Source organism: Sarcophilus harrisii, chromosome 3 (assembly GCF_902635505.1).
Source record: "Sarcophilus harrisii chromosome 3, mSarHar1.11, whole genome shotgun sequence".
Classification (NCBI taxonomy): Eukaryota; Metazoa; Chordata; class Mammalia; order Dasyuromorphia; family Dasyuridae; genus Sarcophilus; species Sarcophilus harrisii.
Window position 1 is genome coordinate 598,112,621 of NC_045428.1, and position 9,728 is coordinate 598,122,348.

The 9,728-nt window shown below is 34.1% G+C and overlaps 1 pseudogene; it reads left to right on the forward strand.

Annotated features, from left to right (window-relative positions):
* The first annotated feature begins 8,524 nt into the window (after positions 1 to 8,524).
* Positions 8,525 to 9,464, forward strand: LOC116422681 (annotated as a pseudogene).
* The last annotated feature ends 264 nt before the right edge of the window (positions 9,465 to 9,728 follow it).

The following is a 9,728-nucleotide window of genomic DNA, read 5'->3' on the forward strand; positions in this document are numbered from 1 at the left end:
CACACACACACACACGTCACTGATGCCCAAATCTCTAATTGCAGGAACTGCCATAGCCAGAAAAGAGATAAGGGATTAGTAACTGAGCTCACCTTTTTTTTCCGGGAGTAAACCTGGCACAGCAGACTCAGGGTATTATACTACATTTCTAGTCATTTCAGAATTAGGATTATTACAGAAAACTGACAGGATACAAGAGTGAGAATCCAGATCAACTGGGTCCTGAGAGGTTCTGACAACAAGAATATCAGGGAAGAGTAGGAGCATCATACTATAGGTGCCATACCTCTACAGATCCCCATTCTTCTTCCTTTCCACGTTTATAAGGACATCCAAAAACTGAGTTCTAAAAATTCTTAAGGAAAATATCCTCTGGCTATCTGGCAGGATTAGTGGTTTGCAGAAAATGTTTGAATCCAGGAATCTTACTTGTCTCATCTGAAAGTTGATGGAAATGATCAAAATAGATATAACCAGATATTTTTTTGGCAATATCTCAGTGATTGTTGGTGATCCACACACTTGTTATAATAACATCAGACTCTGTCATAAATATCAGGCTCAGAAGTGAATTTGTATCTCCATAAAATATAATCACCTTTGCTGCAGAAACTAATATATTTTACACAAAAACACGATTCATGTTTTCTTTTAATGATTGACTAGTGATGATCTTTTCTATAAAGGCACACAAGCATCACTTCTGACCATTTTTTCTTGAAGGCTCCTGAAGAATTTCTCACTTCTTGAATCACCTGAGGCAACAAGACCCACCCAGGTCCATTTGAAATGAAATCATATTGATCTGACCATGTCAATGGTCAGGCTGAGGAAGTCAGAACCAGGCATCTCTTTTACTCTGGAAGCCTTAGTTACTCCACTACAACATAATACAATAGAGAGCTCTTGTTCTAGTAAGGAGCCTGAGTTAAAATCCTGCCTCTAAAACTTATTTCCCAGATGCCACTGAAAAGGTTACCTGATTTTCTTAGGTTTCATCTCTAAATAAATAAAGTTGAATGAAATAGCCTCTAAGGTCACTTCCAGCTTTAGATCTAAATTGTTTTTTTTTCTTTTTTTATAAGTAAGGTAATCAGAGTTAGGTGACTTGCTTAGTCACACAGCTAGTAAGTATCAAGTGTCTGAGACTGATTTAAATTCAGATATCCCAGACTTCAGACCAGTGCTCTAGCCACTCTCCTACCTGGTTGATCCTTTCAACATAAATTTTAACATGGGATATAAAATCTCAAAGCAAAGATTTACATATTGGCTTTTCTTCTAAAACATAAGCTCCTTCAGAACAGGGATTTCTCTTATTTTGTGTTAAGTCTCCAGCACTCACATGGTATCTAGCCTACTTAGGAAGCACATAATAGGTGTTTTTTGAATGAAAAACATCTTACATATTCTCTTGGATTCTTGTTTCTTCTCTCTCCAACCCTTCTTTTATGGAGCTGCCAATCAATCAACAAATAGGCATTTAGAATGGTTCAACTAAGATGATATGCAAATGAAGATAAGAACACAAAGATGAAAAAAAAATCCTTTTGAGAACTTAAAGGAAATAGCAAGATAAATATACGTGTGCATATATATATTATGTTCATATATATTATATAGACATATAATTGTATATGTATGTATTGTTAATATATTTTAAAAATAAATATAAAGAGTTTATATTTTATATTATACACATTATTTTATGTGTATGTATAAATCACTATGTATATGAAGTAATTATAAAAAATATATAATACAAAACTATAAATGCCAATAAATCTAAGATCATCAGGGAAGAAAGACAAATATCAGCAAAATAATCTTCCTAAAGAACAGGTGGAAATATGATTAAGGAATTGCACATGTTAAACCCATAAAAGACAGAGGACTTGGGGAAGAAAGAGGAAGAAAAGGAAAGGAGAAAAATTTGGAATACAAAGTTTTGCAAAAGTGAATATTGAAACCTAGTCTTTGCATGTATTTCATATACTGCATGTACTAAAAAAAGGTACATCTGAGCATGAACCTCTCCTCACCTACTATAATGATATACTAGATTAGGAACCATAAATGGCTTCCTATAACTTCTAAAAGAAAATAAAAAATCCTAAGGTTAGAATTAAAAGTCCTGTACTGTGTGATTCCAGCTTACCAAGCTAATTTCATACTATAACTCTTTAACATTTTATATGTTTCACACAAAATTGCCCAACTGGATGTACTCTGAATTAGAATCACATCATCCAGCTCCACACTTTTACATGGGCACTTGAGTCTGAGATATACTGCTACCTCACCTCTGGCTTCTAGAATGTCTAGCTTGCCTATAGGTTTAGATTGTATTGGATTGTCGGATTGTATTGGAACCAGTTTGATTAACTAAGGGATAGAATTCAGTAGCACACCCCCCTCCCCCATTCTAAGCAAGAACTGCATTCTCAATTTCTGTGCTTTCACTTTCCCTTCTCATCTAGCTTTATCATGCAGATTGAAAAATTCCTACTTCCAGGTTGAAATTCAGATCAATTTAGCCTATTGAGAACATTTGTAATCCTGGTTCTGTTATCCAATTTATTAGCAATCCATCCCAATTCTGTGATATTTGAAAAATTTTATTGAATTGTAAAGCCCTTCATTGTAAGACCTTAAGGAAAATATAAAACAGCTTAGAATTTATCAAACAATCCCAAGAGAATTTAGTGGTGAACTTCTAATTAATTTTCTTCACTTATAGCTCCCTTTCTTTCTGAAGAACATACAGTTTAAGAATAGTGCTGGGAACCAGATGGTCTTGGATAAGAAGAGGAACTTTGTGGCAAACTTTGATATTCTCAATCATGTGATCTTTGATAATGATACAAAAATCCAGGACCTAGCAGCTTCCAAAAGGCAAAGAAACTTGTATTACAGCCAAGAATAAGCTATCCAATTAAAATGAACATTATCTTTTCAGGGAAGTAGATGGACATTCAGTGATACAGGTGAATTTCACCTATTTCTAATGAAAAGACCAGAATTGAACAAAAAATTTGATCCCCAAACACAGAACTCAAGAGAAGCATAAAAAGGTAAAAAGGAAATAACTCTTGAGAACTATACTTCTATGTGGGTATACTTAGAGAATGCAAGTATAATTTGGTTGTATTATGATAATATGAAAAAGAAAATAAAGGTAGAAAGGGGATCATACTGGAAAAAGTGGGAAAAGGAGTTAAATAAGAGAAATTACATCTCACAAAGAGGCAAAGAAAACTATTATAATTGAGGGAAAGAAGGGAAGGGGATGAGCACTGTGTGAATCTTATTCTCATCAGATTTGGCTCTGAAAGAATATCAGATATATTTGGTTTCACAGAGAAATTTGTCTCACTTTATAAGGAAATGTGAGGGAAAGGGAGGAAAAGAAAGGGAAAGACTATTAGAAGGGAAAACAGAAGTATTATGGGAAAGGTTTTTTTAAAAAAAAAAAAAAAAGGAGGGGCTCTAACGGAGGAGGACTGTTTGAGGTCATCAAAAACAAAATATTGGGAAGAAGAGAAGGGGGGAAGAAAAGAGAAAAGCATAACTTAAGAGTAAATAAGTTGGCAAAAAATACAGACAGTTTAACTATAAATGTGAATGAGATGAACTCTCCCATAAAACGGAAGCAGATAACAGACTGGATTAAAAGCCAGAATCCTATAATATGTTGTTTACAAGAAACATATTTAAAGCATACAGAGTGAAGGTAAAAGTCTGGAGCAGAATCTATTATGCTTCAGATGATTAAAAAAAAAAAAACAGAGGTAGCAATTTTGATGTCAGATCAAGTAAAAGCAAACATAGATCTAATTAAGAGAAATAGGGAAGGAAATTATATCTAACTAAAGGTTACCATAGATAATGAAGCAATATCAATACTAAATACATATGCACCAAGTTGTATAGCATCCAAATTTCTAAAGTAGAAGTTAAGAGAGTTGCAAGAAGAAATAGACAGGAAAACTATAACAGTGGGAGATCTCAACTTTGCTCTCTAAGAAATAGATAAATCCTACCACAAAACAAATAAGAAAGAAGTTAAAGAAGTAAATAAGAATACTCAAAAAGTTAGGCATGCTAGATCTTTGGAGAAAATTGAATGGAGACAGAAAGGAATACACTTTCTTCTCGGCATTTCATGGAACCTATACAAAAATTGGCCATGTATTAGGACATAAGATCTCAAAATTAAATGCAGAAAGGCAGAACTAGTAAATGCATTTTTTTTCAGATCATGATCCAATAAAAATTACTTTCAATAAAAGGCCAGGGAAAATAGACGAAAAAGTAATTAGAAACTAAATGATCTCATCCTAAAGAATGAACAGGTGAAATAGCAAATCATAGACACAAGTAATAATTTCATCCAAGAGAACAAAAATAATGAGACAATATACCAAAATTTGTGGGATGCAGCCAAAACGGTTATTAGGGGACATTTTATATCTCTAAATGCTTACTTGCATAAAATAGAGAAGAAGAAAATCAACGAATTGGGCTGACAACTAAAATAGCTAGAAAAAGAACAAAATTTTAAAAAACCCAAATACCAAACTTGAAATTCTAAAAATAAAAGGAGAGATCAATAAAATTGAAAGTAAAAAAACTATTGAATTAATAAATAAAACTATGAGTTGGTTTTGTGGGGGGGGGAACCACAAAATAGATAAACCTTTAGCTAATTTGATTAGAAAAAGGAAAGAGAAAAATAAAATTGTTAGTCTCAAAAATAAAAGGGAGAACTTTCCACCAATGAAGAGGAAATTAGAACAATAATTAGGAGTTATTTTGCCCATCTTTATGCCAATAAATTTGATAACCTAAGTGAAATGGAGGAATTTCTACAAAAATATGGATTTCCAGATTAACAGAAGAGGAAATACATTACTTAAATTGTCCCATTTTAGAAAAAGAAATAAAACAAGCTATTAATCAACTCCCTAAGAAAAAATCTCCAGGACCAGATGGATTTACATGTGAATTCTATCAAACATTTAAAGATCAATTAACTCCAATACTATATAAACTATTTGAATAAATAGGGAATGAAGGACTCCCACCAATTTTTTTTTTATGACACAGACATGGTACTGATATTTAAACCAAGTAGGACAAAAACAGAGAAAGAAAATTATAGACTAATCTCCCTAATGAATATTGATGCAAAAATCTTAAATAAAATATTAGTAAAGAGATTACAGAAAATCATCCCCAGGATAGTACACCATGATCAAGTAGAATTTATACCAGGAATGCAGGGCTGGTTCAATATTAGGGAAACTATTAGCATAATTGACTATATAAATAATCAAACTAACAAAAACCATATGATTGTCTCAATAGATGCAGAAAAAGTATTTGATAAAATCCAACATCCATTCCTATTAAAAACATTAGGGAATATAAGAATAAATGGACTTTTCCTAAAAACAGTCAGTAGTATCTATTTAAAACCATCAGCAAGCATCATATGTAATGGGGATAAACTGGAACTATTCCCAACAAGATCAGGGGTGAAACAAGGTTTCACTATTACTATTCAACCATTTCACCATTACTATTCACTATTGTATTAGATATGTTAGCTTTGGCAATAAGAGAAAAAAAAGAGATTAAAGAAATTAGAGTGGGTAATGAGGAAACCAAATTAGCACTCTTTACAGATGATATGATGGCATACTTAGAGAACTCCAGAGAATCAACTAGAAAGCTATTAGAAATAATCCACAACTCATCACTAACAAAATCCAACAGCAAGACATACAAAGAGAAATTTCATTTAAAATAACTGCCAATGGTATAAAATATTTGGGAAGCTATCCACCAAGGGAAATTCAGGAACTATATAAGCAAAACTATAAAACACTTTCCACACAAATAAAGTCAGATCTAAACAATTGGAAAAATATTAAGTGCTCTTGGATAGGTTGAGTGATTATAATAAAGATGATCTCAATTAATTTTTGTAAGTGTTAACCAATGTGATTTTTCTGTTCCATAAACTCAAAAATCTTCTGCAGCAGGACAATTAAAATTTTGTTTCTGCAGTGCTCGGCTTGTTTTATAATAAAACTATTACAATTATACATTGCACCTGGAAAAAGAAGCAGAATTTTATGTAAACAAACTTTCGCTAAGGTGATATTTCAGGTTTTTAGAATGCTGTCTAAATTTGCTATATTTTTTCCAAGGAGCAAGAATTTTTTAATGTAATGATTGAAGTCACCACATACAGTGATCTTAGCGTCAAAAAATATAAAATATCTTACTGCTTCCATTTCTGGCCATATAAATCTTAGTTTTTATTTACTCTGCATTTAATTTAAATGTAAATAATGAGACCTCCTGGCCATACTTCTTTTCCAATCTTAAACCAATCAATTGCTTCTGGTTTATTTTTTTTCTTTTTCTACTTGCCCCACATCCGTGTTTCTTGGGAGACAAGTAAGATGATCTGGTACTTCCATCTCTTTGAGGATTTTTTGTTAATCAAATGATCAATGAGAAGTAAATGAAGCAGATATAGATGGCTTTTTCAAACTCTACAATCCAACAAATGTTGGAAATTTGACCTCTTATTCCTCTGCTTCTTTTAAAACCGGTCTGCTCCTCTGGTAATTTTTGGTATGATTACTATTGAAACCTTGCTCAAAAAATCATAAAGAAAACTTTGCTGACCTGTGAAATGATGACAGTTTACCAATGATTTGAACATCCCTTGGGATTTCTTTTCTATAGGAACGATATATAAACTGATCTTTCCAATCTTGTGGCCACTGTTGTGTTTTTCAAACTGAATCATATTATGTACAGCAATTTAATTACAGCATCTTTCAGTTGTTGATAGCTCAGCTACAATTCCATCACTTTTATTAGCTTTATTATTTTCAATGCTTCCTGAGCACACTTGATTTCATTCTTTAGGACATCTGGTTCTTAAGAGTAACCACAGCATTATGGTTATTGGTGGCCCTAAGACCTTACTTATATAGTTCTCTTATGTCTTCTTCCCCACTCTTCAGATTGTGTTCTGCTTCTATTAAATCCCTAACATTTTGTCTTTTCTTATATTCATATTTGTATGAAAGTTGCCCTTGATAGCTCTAATTTTCTTGAGGAAATCTTTTGTCTTTTTCATTTTACTGTTTCCTTCTATTTTTTTGCATTGCTTCTTTATGAAAACCTCATCCAGTTTGTTCTGATTCTAATTGCATCCTCTCTTCAGTAACTGGGAAGAAATACATCTCCTAGGGCTTTTAGAATCTGGGGCTCCTTTTGAAAGGAAATTGATCCAAACTTTGTCAGAATAATTGTTATACTCATGTGAAAATAGCATTAGTATGCTCTGCAGAATAGTCAGATATTATGTATATTGCTACAAACAAAATAAGCAGGGGTTACATATATATATATATATGTGTGTGTGTGTGTGTGTATGTATGTATGTAGTTTGTGACCTATACCAAGCTATCATTAATGCTGCTTCAAGTGCCTTTGGATACTTCCCTATGTAGCCACCTCAATCTGATGCAGTACAGTCTGGGGTCCTGGGTTCCAGATGGAAGTCAAGGAAGGCTAATCATCAGCAGGAAAGACAACAAAGATCTTAAAAAGTTATATGGGAAGGATTTCCACAAACATTCAAGAAAAAAATCTAGAAGGACCAGTGTAATCAGAATGACAAAATTATTTTCTTGTAAGAATAAACCACAAAGGAGGCAGCTAAGTGGTGCAGTGGATAGAACACCAGCTCTGAAGTCAGGAGGACCTGAGTTCAAATCCAGACACTGAACACTTCCTAGCTATGTGATCCTGGACAAGTCACTTAAGCCCAATTGCCTCAGAAGAAAAAAAGAAGAAAAGGAAACCACAAAAAATAGAGCGCTCCAAGGTCGCTCTAACCAGAAATCCTTAAAAAAATTATGGTCCAAGTCCAGGAAATGAAGTTAGCAATAAATTGATTTCTTTACTTTGTTATATACAGCTGTTAAATTTCTTGCTGCTATTGTTGTTACTAAGAATAGTACCTCATATTTAACAAGTACCCATTGAATATTATTCATATAAGAATTAGCATTTTGGGTAGCTACCTAGTAGATAAAAGAGAGGATTTCACCCCCTGAAACACAGAGCCTGCAGACATGAAGACTGATGTTTTTTAGTTCAAACGTCACCTTAACACTTACTAGCTTTGTGATTCAGGGCAAGATTATTCTCATGGAAAAAGGAGCTAGAAGAAATCCTAAACAACACCAAGACTTGTAACAAGAAAACCTTGAATGTAGTCACTAAGTCAGACACAACTCAAAATTATTGCAATTTTTATAGTATTTTAAGATTTGCCAAACCCTTTCCATTTATATAATATAGACACAATTGTGATTCACATTTTACAGATTATGAAATTGAAGTAAATAGAAAGTAACTAATTGCCCCAGCCACAGAGTTGTCTGAAGCAGAATTAAAACTCAGACCTTCCAAGTCCTATGTTCTAGCCATAGGCATTAAATTCTGTTTCCAATGAAATCAGATGGAGCAATTTGTATTATTTCACAAATATTATTGACCTTTCAATAGGCTATGTTTTCTGAGGATGAAATATTAAGACTGTGTCTGTTCTCTTCAGACACAAATCAATGTGTGAAATGCCCTGAAGATCAATATCCCAAAAAGGAAAGGAATCAGTGCCTCTCCAAAGTGGTGACCTTCCTAGCCTATGAAGAGCCCTGGGGGATGGCTTTGACTTCCATAGCTGCTTGTTTCTCTCTCCTCACAGCTCTGGTTTTCTGGGTCTTTGTGAGGCACAAAAACACCCCCATAGTCAGAGCCAATAACCGGGATTTCAGCTACATCCTCCTCATCTCCTTTATCCTCTGCTTCATCTGCTCTCTGCTCTTCATTGGCCCATCATCTGCAACCAATTGCCTCCTCTAACAAATAACCTTTAGAGTCATATTCACAGTAATCATCTCCTCTATTTTGGCCAAAAAACGATCATTATGGTTCTGACCTTCAGAGCCACCAGACCAGGCAGCAGGAGCAGGAAATGGATGAGATCCAAATTGCCTATTTCTCTTGTTTTCTTCTGCACCTTGATTCAGGTTCTGCTCTGTGCAATCTGGCTGCTGCTCTTTCCCCCATTCTCAGAGGCAGACACACACTCTGACTGTGAGCACATCATCTTGGGGTGCAATGAGGGCTCCCTCATTGCCTTCTATTTTGTTCTGAGTTACATGGGAGTCTTGGCCCTGGCGAGCTTCACCGTGGCCTTTTTTGTCAGAAATATTCCTGACACTTTCAATGAAGCCAAGTTCATCACCTTCAGCATGCTGGTGTTCTGCTGCATCTGGGTCTCCTTCCTTTCCACATATCAGAGCACCAAGGGGTCCAACTCTGACAATCATATATTGCAACTGGGAATACACAGTTTTACCTAGAGAGACTTTTGCTGTCAAGACAATGTCTCTGCCTTTTAGTATGCTGTCTAAATTTGCAATATTTTCCCTTCCGAAGAACAAGCATCTTTTAATGTCTTAATTACAGTCAACATCTATAGTGATGTTTGAGCCAAAAAATATAAAACATCTCACTGATTCCACGTTTTATCCCCCTATTTACAAGGAACTGATGGGTCTAGTCACCAAGATCTCAGTTTTTTAATTATTTTTTTAATTCAAGGTAGCTTTCTCACTCTAATCAAG